The following is a 14,141-nucleotide window of genomic DNA, read 5'->3' on the forward strand; positions in this document are numbered from 1 at the left end:
TGGGTGTGTTATAAGGAGTGGTTGTGTTTTGGGCCTCTGTTTTGGTTTTTGGCAGTTGCAGGTCAGTGAATGTGTTGTTTTAATGGTTGTTGGACATGTTTTGTGGCTTTGCGCCATTCGAATTGTGTATTCTTGTGTTGTTTTGGTTTGTCCTGGTTGTGTACGTGCGTTTTTAGCGTGTGTACGGTGTGTACATGGGCCATTTTGTTGTACAGTGCTGTCCTTGTGTGTGGCTTGGTACGACTCGTACATGCGCGATGTTGTGTGAAGGTGGTGATGTTGGGGCCTGGGGTGCGCTCCGTACTTAGAATGTTGGGGTGGGGGTACGCTCCATGCATACGCGGGTGGGGGTACGACTCTAACGTACATGGGTGTACATACACGGGGGTACGACACGAACGTACAGGGGGGGGTACAACACGTACATGGGTGTACATACACGGGTGGGGGTGTACATACACGGGGGGTGCGACTCTAATGTACACGGGTGTACACACCGGGGGTACTACTCTAACGTACATGGGTGTACATGCACCGGGGTACGACACGTACACGGCTGTACATACCCGGGGGTACGACACGAACGTACACGGGTGTAAATACGGGGGGTACGACACGAACGTACACGGGGGGGTACGACACGTACACGGGTGTACATACACGGGGGGTACGACCCGTACACGGGTGTACATACAGGGGGGGTACGACACGTACACGGGTGTACATACAGGGGGGTGCGACACGAGCGTACACGGGGGGTACGACACGTACACGGGTGTACAGACAGGGGGGGTACGACACATACACGGGTGTACATACACGGGGGTACAACACGTACACAGGTGTACATACACAGGGGTACGACACGTACACGGGTGTACATACAGGGGGGGTACGACTCTAACGTACATGGGTGTACATACCGGGGGACGACACGAACGTACAGGGGGGGTATGACACGTACACGGGTGTACATACACAGGGGGGGTACGACACGTACACGGGTGTACATACACGGGTGGGGGTGTACATACACGGGGGGTACGACTCTAACGTGCACGGGTGTACATACCGGGGGTACTACTCTAACGTGCACGGGTGTACATGCACGGGGGTACGACACGTACACAGCTGTACATACCCGGGGGTACGACACGAACGTACACGGGTGTAAATACGGGGGGTACGACACGTACACGGGTGTACATACACAGGGGTACGACCCGTACACGGGTGTACATACAGGGGGGGTACGACACGTACACGGTGTACACACAGGGGGGTGCGACACGAACGTACACGGGCGGTACGACACGTACACGGGTGTACAGACGGGGGGGTACGACACGTACACGGGTGTACATACACGGTGGGTACAACACGTACACTGGTGTACATACACGGGGGGTATGACACATACACAGGTGTACATACAGGCGGGGTACGACTCTAACGTACACGGGTGTACATACCGGGGGACGACACAAACGTACAGGGGGGGTACGACACGTACACGGGTGTACATACACGGGGGGGTACGACACGTACACGGGTGTACATACACGGGTGGGGGTGTACATATACGGGGGTACGACTCTAACGTACACGGGTGTACATACCCGGGGGCGTACTACTCTAACGTACACGGGTGTACATGCACGGGGGGTACGACACGTACACGGTTGTACATACCCGGGGGTACGACACAAACGTACACGGGGGTACGACACATACACGGGTGTACATGCACGGGTGGGGGTGTACATACACGGGGGGTACGACTCTAACGTACACGGGTGTACATACCCGGGGGGTACTACTCTAACATACATGGGTGTACATGCACGGGGGGTACGACACGTACACGGCTGTACATACCCGGGGGTACAACACAAACGTACACGGGTGTAAATACGGGGGATACTACACGAACGTACACGGGGGTACGACACGTACACGGGTGTACATGCACGGGGGGTACGACACGTACACGGCTGTACACACCCGGGGGTACGACACGAACGTACACGGGTGTAAATACGGGGGGTACAACACGAACGTACACGGGGGTACGACACGTACACGGGTGTACATACACGGGTGGGGGTGTACATACACGGGGGTACGACTCGAACGTACGGGGGCTGGGGGGAGTGTTGGGCGCGAATGCGGGCACATGTCTCCATGGTTGCTATGGGAGTTCGGTGCGGATGGTGTTTTTTCCATACGGTTGTAACATCGGACGCACGGGATGGATCGTGATTCCGCGGTCGGACTTCACTTTTCACATTTGTACAGTGATTCGTCCGAGGACGTGTCGGACACATTTTCCGACCCGAGGACGTGTGGGGAATAATTCCCAATGCGATTCGTATGGTCTTTTTCCCATGCGAATCGTAATTGGCAGTTTGTACAGCACTTGTACGATTCGTACGGTAAAAAGACCGGATACGAGTCGTACGGGGAAAGTTTTTACCAGATGGTAATCGGCACCTCTATCTCTTAATGCCTAAGTCATTCTACAAGTGCATACACAGTGACTGGGTAGATAGAGTGCTGGTATTTGAGAGCAGGGTGAGTTTATAAGTGCTTCTCTTTTGGCAGACTGATGACATAAGGACATGGTTATGTGAGGATGATTGCAAGAGTGGTCAGAGCGTGACAGTATGATTGGGGCACTGAATGAGTACTATACGGATTATACCAGGACTGAATCAGTAGTCTACAGTGGGATAGGGGCCTGTATATATTGTGCACATTTGACTGTAGCACTATATCTCTTAAGGCCACAGTCATTCTACACATGCATACACAGTGACTGAGTAGATAGAGTGCTGGTAATTGACAGTACGGTGAGTTTATAAGTGCTTGTGCTTTGGCACAGTGATTATACAAGGATATACTTCTGTAACAAGGATTGCAACAGTGAACAGAGAGTGACAGAATGATAGGGGCACTGCATGTGTACTACCTAGATTCTCTCAGGAGTGAATCCGTAGTCTATAGGGGGTTAGGAGCCTGCACACATTGTGCACATTTGTCTGTAGCAATATATCTCTTAATGCCACAGCCATTCTACAAATGCATACACAGTGACTGGGTAGATAGAGTGCTGGTACTTGAGAGCGGGATGAGTTTAGAAGTGCTTGTATTTCGGCGCAGAGATTTGATAAGGACATGGTTTTGTGAGGATGACTGCAAGAGTGGACAGAGAGTGGCAGTGTGATTGGGGCACTCCATGAGTACTATCAGGATTATAACAGGACTGAATCAGTAGTCTACAGGGTTCAGGGGCCTGCGTAGATTGTGCACATTTGATTGTAACACTTTATCTCTTAATGCCTAAGTCATTCTACAAGTGCATAGACAGTGACTGGGTAGATAGAGTGCTGGTAGTTGACAGTAGGGTGAGTTTATAAGTGCTTGTGCTATGCAAAAGAGATTAGATGTGGACATGGTTTTGTCAGGATGATTGCAAGAGTGGACAGAGAGTGACACTGTTATTGGGGCACTCCATGAGTACTACCTAGATTATTACATGAGTGAATCAGCAGTGTATAGGGGGTTAAGGGCCCGCATAGATTGAGTACATTTGACTGTAGCACTGTGTCTCTTAATGCCAGAGTTATTCTACAAGTCCATACACAGTGACTGGGTAGATAGAGTTCTGGTATTTGAGAGGAGGGTGAGGTTATAAGTGCTTGTGTTTCAGCACGGAGACTAGATAAGGACATGGTTCTGTCAACATGATTGCAAGATTGGACAGAGAGTGACAGTGGGATTGGGGCACTTCATGTGTACTATCAGGATTATAACAGGACTGAATCAGTAGTCTATAGGGGATTAGAGGCCTGCATAGAGTGTGCACATTTGACTGTAGCACTGTATCTCTTAATGCCTAAGTCATTCTACAAGTGCATACACAGGGACTGGGTAGATAGAGTGCTGGTATTTGAGTGCAGGGTGAGGTTATAAGTGCTTCTCTTTTGGCAGAGAGTTTACACAAGGACATGGTTCTGTAAGGATGATTGCAAGAGTGGACAGAGAGTGACAGTGTGATTGGGGCACTGCATGAGTACTATAAGGATTATATCAGGACTGAATCAGTAGTCTACAGTGGGATAGGAGCCTGCATAGATTGTGCACATTTGAATGTAGCACTATCTCTCTTAATGCCACAGTCATTCTACACATGCATACACAGTGACTGAGTAGATAGAGTGCTGGTAGTTGACAGTAGGGTGAGTTTATAAGTGCGTGTGCTTTGGCACAGAGATTAGATAAGGATATACTTCTGTAACCATGATTGCAACAGTGAACAGAAAGTGACAGTGTGATACGGGAACTGCATGAGTACTACCTAGATTATCTCAGGAGTGAATCAGTAGTCTATAGGGGGTTAGGGGCCTGCATACATTGTGCACATTTGTCTGTAGCACTATATCTCTTAATGCCACAGTCATTCTACAAATGCATACACAGTGACTGGGTAGATGGAGTGCTGGTACTTGAGAGCGAGATGAGTTTAGAAGTGCTTGTGTTTTGGCACAGAGATTAGAAAAGGACATGGTTCTGTCAGGATGATTGCAAGAGTGGACAGAGAGTGACAGTGTGATTGGGGCACTGCATGAGTACTACCTAGATTATTACATGAGTGAATCAGTAGTGTACATAGGGTTAGGGGCCTGCATAGATTGTGCACATTTGACTGTAGCAATGTATCTTTTAATGCCTGAGTCATTCTACAAGTGCATAGATAGTAACTGGGTAGATAGAGTGCTGGTATTTGAGAGCAGGGTGAGGTTCTAAGTGCTTGTGTTTTGGCACAGAGATTACATAAGGACATGGTTTTGTCAGGATGATTGCAAGAGTGGACAGAGAGTGACTGTATGATTGAAGCACTGCATAACTACTATCTAGAGTATTGCAGGACTGAATCAGCAGGGAATTATGGGCCTGCATAGATTGTGCACATTTGTTTGTAGCACTATATCTCGTAATGCCTACGTCATTCTAAAAGTGCATACACAGTGACTGGGTAGATAGAGTGCTGGTAGTTGACAGTAGGGTGAGTTTATATGTGCTTGTGCTTTGGCACAGAGATTAAGGATATACTTCTGTAACGATGATTCCAACAGTGAACAGAGAGTGACAACGTGATAGGGGCACTGCATGAGTACTACCTAGATTATCTCAGGAGTGAATCAGTAGTCTATAGGGGGGTGGTTAGTCTAAATGTCGAGTTTTAAATTTCGACCTACAAGTATATCGAGTTGTTAATATCGTAGGTAAAGTATATCGAAGTCAAGAATATCGATGGACAGAATATCGACCCCAAGGTAAGTATTATCGAAGTTAATAATATCGAAGTCATTAATATAGATGTAAGTAATATCGTAATCAAAAATTTCGATGTCAATAATATCGATAATTTATTAGTGTAATGTATTTTAATATGTATTTTATTTATATGTTAAAGATTATTGTAATGTATTTTAATACATTTAAAAATAAATGTTTAGAGATTAATAATTATTTAAAATACAATTTAGCGTTTTAGTATCAGAGCGGGTTGTGGGTTTATAGGGGAATAGGGTGGGAAGTAATTTAATTATATTTAATTAACTAATATGTATTGTTTAATTGGTATTTATGTTTAATTAATTGTTAATTAATTACTAATTGTAAATTAAATATATTAATTGATTAATTAATTGTTAATTAATTATTAATTGTAACATAATTTTATTAATTGGTTAATTATATAAGTTATAATTAGTTTAATATTAATATTTATTTATTGGTATTGTTAAATAATTAATTGTTAATTACTAATTAATTGGTGATTTAATTTTATTAAGTGATTAATTGATGATTAAATTAATTATGTGAATTTTTATGTGTAGTGGGTTGTGGGTTTATAGGGGAATAGGGTGGGATGTAATTAAATGCAAATAATTACTGATAATTTTTATTTATTTGTAATTAATAATAATTAATTGTTAATTAATTATTAATTGGTAATTAATTGTTATTAGTACGTTAAATATAGTAAATATAAATAATTTATTATTTCATGGTATTTGTTGTTATTGCTAATTAATGTATTGGTAATTAAGAATTAATTTGTGAATAATTGTAATTTGGTAGTTAATATGTATAAATTAGTAAATAATAAGTATATTAATTATAAAGAATGTATTATTAATTGTAAATAATAGATAAACTGATATTTAAATGTATTGTGTATTTTGTATGTGTAGTGTGTTGTGTGTTAAAGGGGGAATAGTGTGGGATGTAATTTAATGTTATTTATATAAATATTTATTTTAAATAATTGGTATTTAATAATAATTATTTTGTAAATTAATTATTAATATGCTATTTTTTTATAACTAATTATTTAATTGGTTATTATGTTTATAGAATCCCTATGCTATCCAGTGCTTTCCCAACTGTTTTACTATCTGGAGTGGGAATAGTAATTTTTGCCCCTACGCTATCCAGCGCTTTTCCTACTGTTGCACTCTCTGGAGTTGGAATAGTAATTTTTACCCCTACGCTATCCAGCGCTTTCCCTACTGTTTCACTTAATGGAGTGGGAATAGTAATTTGTACCCCTACGCTATCCAGCGTTTTCACTACTGTTGCACTCTCTGGAGTTGGAATAGTAAAGTGTACCCCTACGCTATCCAACACTTTCCCTACTGTTGCACTCTCTGGAGTTGGAATAGTAATTTGTACCCCTACGCTATCCAACACTTTCCCTACTGTTGCACTGACTGGAGTGGGAATAGTAATTTTTACCCCTACGCTATCCAGCGTTTTCACTACTGTTGCACTCTCTGGAGTGGGAATAGTAATTTTTACCCCTACGCTATCCAACGCTTTCCCTACTATTGCACTCTCTGGAGTTGGAATAGTAATTTTTACCCCTACGCTATCCAACGCTTTCCCTACTGTTGCACTCTTTGGAGTTGGAATAGTAATTTGTACCCCTACGCTATCCAGCGTTTTCACTGCTGTTGCACTCTCTGGAGTGGGAATAGTAATTTTTACCCCTACGCTATCCAACGCTTTCCCTACTATTGCACTCTCTTGAGTTGGAATAGTAATTTTTACCCCTACGCTATCCAACGCTTTCCCTACTGTTGCACTCTTTGGAGTTGGAATAGTAATTTTTACCCCTACGCTATCCAGCGCTTTCCCTACTGTTTCACTTACTGGAGTGGGAATAGTAATTTGTACCCCTACGCTATCCAGCGTTTTCACTGCTGTTGCACTCTCTGGTGTGGGAATAGTCATTTTTACCCCTACGCTATGCAATGTTTTCCCTACTGTTGCACTCATTGGAGTGGGAATAGTAATTTTTACTCCTAAGCTATCCAGCGTTTTCACTACTGTTGCACTCTCTGGAGTGGGAATAGTCATTTTTACCCCTACGCTATCCAACGCGTTCCCTACTGTTGGACTCACTGGAATGGGAATAGTAATTTTTACCACTATGCTATCCAGTGGTTTCCCTACTGTTGCATTCTCTGTAGTTGGAATAGTAATTTTTTTCCCTACGCTATCCAACACTTTCCCTACTGTTGCACTCTCTGGAGTTGGAATAGTAATTTTTACCCCTACGCTATCCAACGCTTTCCCTACTATTGCACTCTCTGGAGTTGGAATAGTAATTTTTACCCTTACGCTATCCAACGCTTTCCTTACTATTGCACTCTCTGGAGTTGGAATAGTAATTTTTACCCCTACGCTATCCAACGCTTTCCCTACTGTTGCACTCTTTGGAGTTGGAATAGTAAATTTTACCCCTACGCTATCCAACGTTTTCCCTACTGTTTCACTCTCTGGAGTGGGAATAGTAATTTTCTCCCTTACGCTATCCAACATTTTCCCTACTATTGCACTCTCTGGAGTTGGAATAGTAATTTTAACCCTACGCTAGCCAACGCTTTCCCTACTGTTGCACTATTTGGAGTTGGAATAGTGATTTTTACCCCTACGCTATCCAACATTTTCCTTACTGTTGTTTTTGTTGGAGTTGGACTAGTAGTTTTATTGTGTCTGATATTTAAAATGTTTTGTATTATTTTAGCTATTGTAATATATCATTAATAATAAAAATTATTCACATTAAAAATATTGATTATTATTTGCTATATGTAATTATTAAATATTTATTAATGTTATTGTTTTATGTGTATAGATGTATTGGTAATTTTTAAAAACATTTAATAATTTATACGTTACAGAAATTATTATTAAAATTAATTATTAAGTAAGTATATATATTATATATTATATGTATATGTTTAATAAAAGTTTTATTAAATTATATATATTAATTATACATTTTAAATATTATACAATATATTTAATTATGTTTATTTAATTTCTAAGTATAATTTGGTTTATTTTACATATATTTTTAAAGTAAAAGAAAAACAATATTTTTAATAACGATATTTTTGACATCGATATTTAATTTTCGATATTTTTGTACTTACCATGTTGTAGATAGGATGTCGATATTCTTGACATCGATATTTTTGTTGCGATATATTTGTAGGTCGATTTTCTGTCTGTCGAAATGATGTCATACAACCCTATAGGGGGTTAGGGGCTTGCATACATTGTGCACATTTGTTTGTAGCACTATATCTCTTAATGCCACAGTCATTCTACTAATGCATACACAGTGACTGGGGAGATAGAGTGCTGGTATATGAGAGCGGGATGAGTTTAGAAGTGCTTGTGTTTCGGCACAGAGATCAGATAAGGACATGGTGCTGTCAACATGATTGCAAGAGTGGACAGAGAATGACAGTGTGATTGGGGCACTGCATGAGTACTATCAGGATTATAACAGGACTGAATCAGTAGTTTATAGGTGGTTAGAGGCCTGCATAGAGTGTGCACATTTGACTGTAGCAATGTATCTCTTAATGCCTGAGTCATTCTACAAGTGCATAGAGAGTAACTGGGTAGATAGGGTGCTGGTATTTGAGAGCAGGGTGAGTTTATAAGTGCTTGTGTTTTGGCACAGAGATTACATAAGGACTTGGTTCTGTCAGGATGATTTCAAGAGTGGACAGAGAGTGACAGTGTGATTGGGGCACTGTATGAGTACTCTCTGGAGTATTGCAGGACTGAATCAGTGGTCAGCAGGGGGTTATTGGACTGCATAGATTGTGCACATTTGACTGTAGCACAGTGTCTCTTCATGCCTGAGTCATTCTACAAGTGCATACACAGTGACTGAGTAGATAGAGTGTTGGTAGTTGACAGCAGGGTGAGTTTATAAGTGCATGTGTTTCGACACAGAGATTAGATAAGGATATGCTTCTGTCAGGATGATAGCAGGAGTGTACAGATACTCACACTGTGATTACTGAACTACATGGCTACTACTTGGATTTTTGCAGGAGTAAATCAGTAGGCTGCAGGGAGTTATTGGACCGTATAGATTGTGCACATTTACCTACATACTAACTACGAAATTAGACATTATAAAACCACAACACTTCTCATGCACTTATACAATCACATATTCACTACCTTTGCACTCCTGTAGCTCTCATTAATCCAGTAAATATAGCTACAACTATATAAATGTCATCTAAACAAATACATGACTCATGACATACTATTCTCTTTAAGGAGACAACTTCTACATACTAGAAACTGTAAAATGTAGTGTTTTTCTTTTGAAATACATATTGCCAATTAAATCTAGAAATATGCAACATCATCAAACTGTACCTCTCAAGAGACTTAATTAGGAAGAATAATCAACAACACCTTTTTCATGACGATTTCTAAAACCAATCAAAATATACAAACTAATAACAAAATTGTAATCATTTGTTCCGTATATGATCATTTTGCAAACAGCACAGTTCTACCTCATTTTACCAAACTATCTATACTTTTGCCATTTTATTAAACTGTACCTTTTTTACTGAGAAGCAATATGCATACCTAATAAACTGCACATAATATAAACGTTTTTGATAATACACATTCTTTATCAATATTAAACCAATTATTAATAAATAAGAAGCATAATTCAACTATACCTTTCAAGTTATGGTGCCAATTACGATCCGGTAAAAACCGGGTACGAACCGTCGGACGGAGCATATTCTCCGTCCGACGCGTAACCGGTCGTCAAAATATACAAACATGGAATTACGATTCGCACGGGAACACCATTTCCGTACGAATCGTAAAAAACCCCGACCGAACAAAATAAACCTACAAATGGGATCCGGGAAAGCGCCGACCTGATGTCGGGATGCTCGCAGCCTGCCATTCACGAACCAGGAATTACGATTCGCACCGACATCATCCCGCACGGTGAATATTTTCCGGCAGCCAAAAACTGCCGGGAAATCAGGACGAGGCGAACAAGGACTACCAGTACGCGATGGACAGACAGGACGACGCGAACAAGGAGGACCAGTGCGCGACGGACAGACAGGACGACGCGAACAAGGAGGACCAGTACGCGACGGACACACAGGACGACGCGAACAAGGAGGACCAGTACGCGACGGACAGATAGGACGACGCGAACAAGGAGGACCCGTACGCGACGGACAGACATGGACCCGAACCTACGTGTCATCCCGGCCCTCATAGCAGTCGACCTCCTCTACAGGTTCCGACGCAGACGCCGCAGAAGGTCAGAACAACTAAGGGAGGGGGGAAAGTGGGGTGGGGTGGGGGTGGCAGGACCAGGGCAGGCCACAAACCCCCCACCAAAGTCACACAGCACACATGCCCTGGACATACCTGACTCTCATGCCCTGGTCACTACGAGGGGGTGGGGGCGTGTCCAGCTAAGCCAGCGACCGCCACAACAGAAATCCGTCACGACGCGAACCGGCAACACAACCAGACATGTACGTCCCGTACCCACGCCTGAAGAGTGTGGGTACGAGTCGTACCACGCCCACACCCACGTCACCCCAACAATGGCGGGACGGCTCGTACCCACGTGGCAAAGGCCTGGGTACGGGCCGCACAAGCATCACATAGCGTGGGGACGGATATGTACGGACCCTACCCCCACCCGCGTACGTATGGAGCGTACCCCCACCCCAACAGTGTAAGTACGACCCATACCCACACCCGCGTATGTATGGAGCGTACCCCCACCCCAACAGTGTAAGTACGACCCGTACCCTCACCTCGAATGCATGGAGCGTACCCCCACCCCAACAGTGTAAGTAAGACCCGTACCCTCACCCGCGTACGTATGGAGCGTACCCCCACCCCAACAGTGTAAGTACGACCCGTACCGCCACCCGCGTACGTATGGAGCGTACCCCCAACACAACAGTGTAAGTACGACCCGTACCCACACCCGCATACGTATGGAGCGTACCCCCACCCCAACAGTGTAAGTACGACCCGTACCCACACCCGCGTACGTATGGAGCGTACCCCCACCCCAAAAGTGTAAGTACGACCCGTACCCACACCTCAAATGCATGGAGCGTACCCCCACCCCAACAGTGTAAGTACGACACGTACCCCCACCCGCGTACGTATGGAGCGTACCCCCACCCCAACAGTGTAAGTACGACCCGTACCCTCACCTCGAATGCATGGAGCGTACCCCCACCCCAACAGTGTAAGTACGACCCGTACCCTCACCCGCGTACGTATGGAGCGTACCCCCACCCCAACAGTGTAAGTACGACCCCCACCCCGTATGAATGGAGCGTACCCCCACCCCAACAGTGTAAGTACGACCCGTACCGCCACCCACGTACGTATGGAGCGTACCCCCACCACAACAGTGTAAGTACGACCCGTACCCACACCCGCGTACGTATGGAGCATACCCCCACCCCAACAGTGTAAGTACGACCCGTACCCACACCCGCGTACGTATGGAGCGTACCCCCACCCCAACAGTGTAAGTACGACCCGTACCCACACCCGCGTACGTATGGAGCGTACCCCCACCCCAACAGTGTAAGTACAACCCGTACCCTCACCTCGAATGCATGGGGCGTACCCCCACCCCAACAGTGTAAGTACGACCCGTACCCCCACCCGCGTACGTATGGAGCGTACCCCCACCCCAACAGTGTAAGTACGACCCCTACCCCCACCCCGTATGCATGGAGCGTACCTCCACCCCAACAGTGTAAGTACGACCTGTACCCTCACCTCGAATGCATGGAGCATACCCCCACCCCAACAGTGTAAGTACGACACATACCCCCACCTCGAATGCATGGAGCGTACCCCCACCCCAACAGTGTAAGTACGACACGTACCCCCACCTCGAATGCATGGAGCGTACCCACATCCGTGCATGTCATGAGCGTACATATTGTGAAATTGGAGAGGTGGGTGCAGAGTTCTCCCAGCAGTGCCCTGAGACAGGAGGGGTGGGTGCAGAGTCCTCCCAGCAGTGCCCTGAGACAGGAGGGGTGGGGGCCTATCACTCCCAGCAGTGCCCTGAGACAGGAGGGGTGGGTGCAGAGTCCTCCCAGCAGTGCCCTGAGACAGGAGGTGTGGGTGTGGAGTCCTCCCAGCAGTGCCCTGAGACAGGAGGGGTGGGTGCCTATCACTCCCAGCAGTGCCCAGACACAGGAGGGGTGGGTGCAGATTCCTCACAGCAGTGCCCAGACATAGGAGGGGTGGGTGCCTATCACTCCAAGCAGTGCCCAGACACAGGAGGGGTGTGTGCCTATCACTCCCAGCAGTGCCCAGACACAGGAGGGGTGTGTGCCTATCACTCCCATCAGTGCCCAGACACAGGAGGTGTGGGTGCAGAGTCCTCCCAGCAGTGCCCAGACATAGGAGGGGTGGGTGCCTATCACTCCAAGCAGTGCCCAGACACAGGAGGGGTGTGTGCCTATCACTCCCATCAGTGCCCAGACACAGGAGGTGTGGGTGCAGAGTCCTCCCAGCAGTGCCCAGACACAGGAGGGGTGGGTGCAGAGTCCTCCCAGCAGTGCCCAGACATAGGAGGGGTGGGTGCCTATCACTCCAAGCAGTGCCCAGACACAGGAGGGGTGTGTGCCTATCACTCCCAGCAGTGCCCAGACACAGGAGGTGTGGGTGCAGAGTCCTTCCAGCAGTGCCCTGAGACAGGAGGGGTGGGGGCCTATCACTCCCAGCAGTGCCCTGAGACAGGAGGTGTGGGTGCAGAGTCCTCCCAGCAGTGCCCTGAGACAGGAGGAGTGGGGGCCTATCACTCCCAGCAGTGCCCTGAGACAGGAGGGGTGGGTGCAGAGTCCTCCCAGCAGTGCCCTGAGACAGGAGGTGTGGGTGCAGAGTCCTCCCAGCAGTGCCCTGAGACAGGAGGGGTGGGGGCCTATCACTCCCAGCAGTGCCCAGACACAGGAGGGGTGGGTGCAGATTCCTCCCAGCAGTGCCCTGAGACAGGAGGTGTGGGTGCAGAGTCCTCCCAGCAGTGCCCTGAGACAGGAGGGGTGGGGGCCTATCACTCCCAGCAGTGCCCTGAGACAGGAGGGGTGGGTGCAGAGTCCTCCCAGCAGTGCCCTGAGACAGGAGGGGTGGGGGTCTATCACTCCCAGCAGTGCCCATGGAACGCAAAGGGTGGAGTAGTCACATATACCATGCCCACAAATGTCAGTCAGGTGCACAAAGACCCTGCAGTACATGTACCACATGTGTGCGAGGCTGGGAGTATACGCATGCATAGCGCAGAAAAGAAAACATGTACACATGAAGTCATGTCAATAGGCCACATACACAAGTACAATGACTACCAAGGATGCCACGAATGATGCAGGTGGAGACATCGCTCAGCATGCATGTGCAAAGGTGAAGGACTAGGTCACACACCCAGCTAATGGACACACAGCTCTGTGCTAAAGTCAGGGGACACCCTGCAGGGAAGAAGTCAGGGTACACAGAGGAAGGAATACACCTTGGGACAATTGCAACATGCAGCAACTGCATACATGAATGGAGAAAGTTAGCTAACACCGTGTGAGGCACACAGATCCCAGGGTCCCCCCTATGAGCAGCACACTACTACATTTCCCACACACCCAACACATGACCAACACCCACAACCATGTAGCAGCCCCACCAACAGCAATGCCAGCAATGCAGGAGTGTTCCAAGGGAAAAAAATAAAT

Source organism: Triturus cristatus, chromosome 5_2 (genome assembly GCF_964204655.1).
Source record: "Triturus cristatus chromosome 5_2, aTriCri1.1, whole genome shotgun sequence".
Lineage (NCBI taxonomy): Eukaryota > Metazoa > Chordata > Amphibia > Caudata > Salamandridae > Triturus > Triturus cristatus.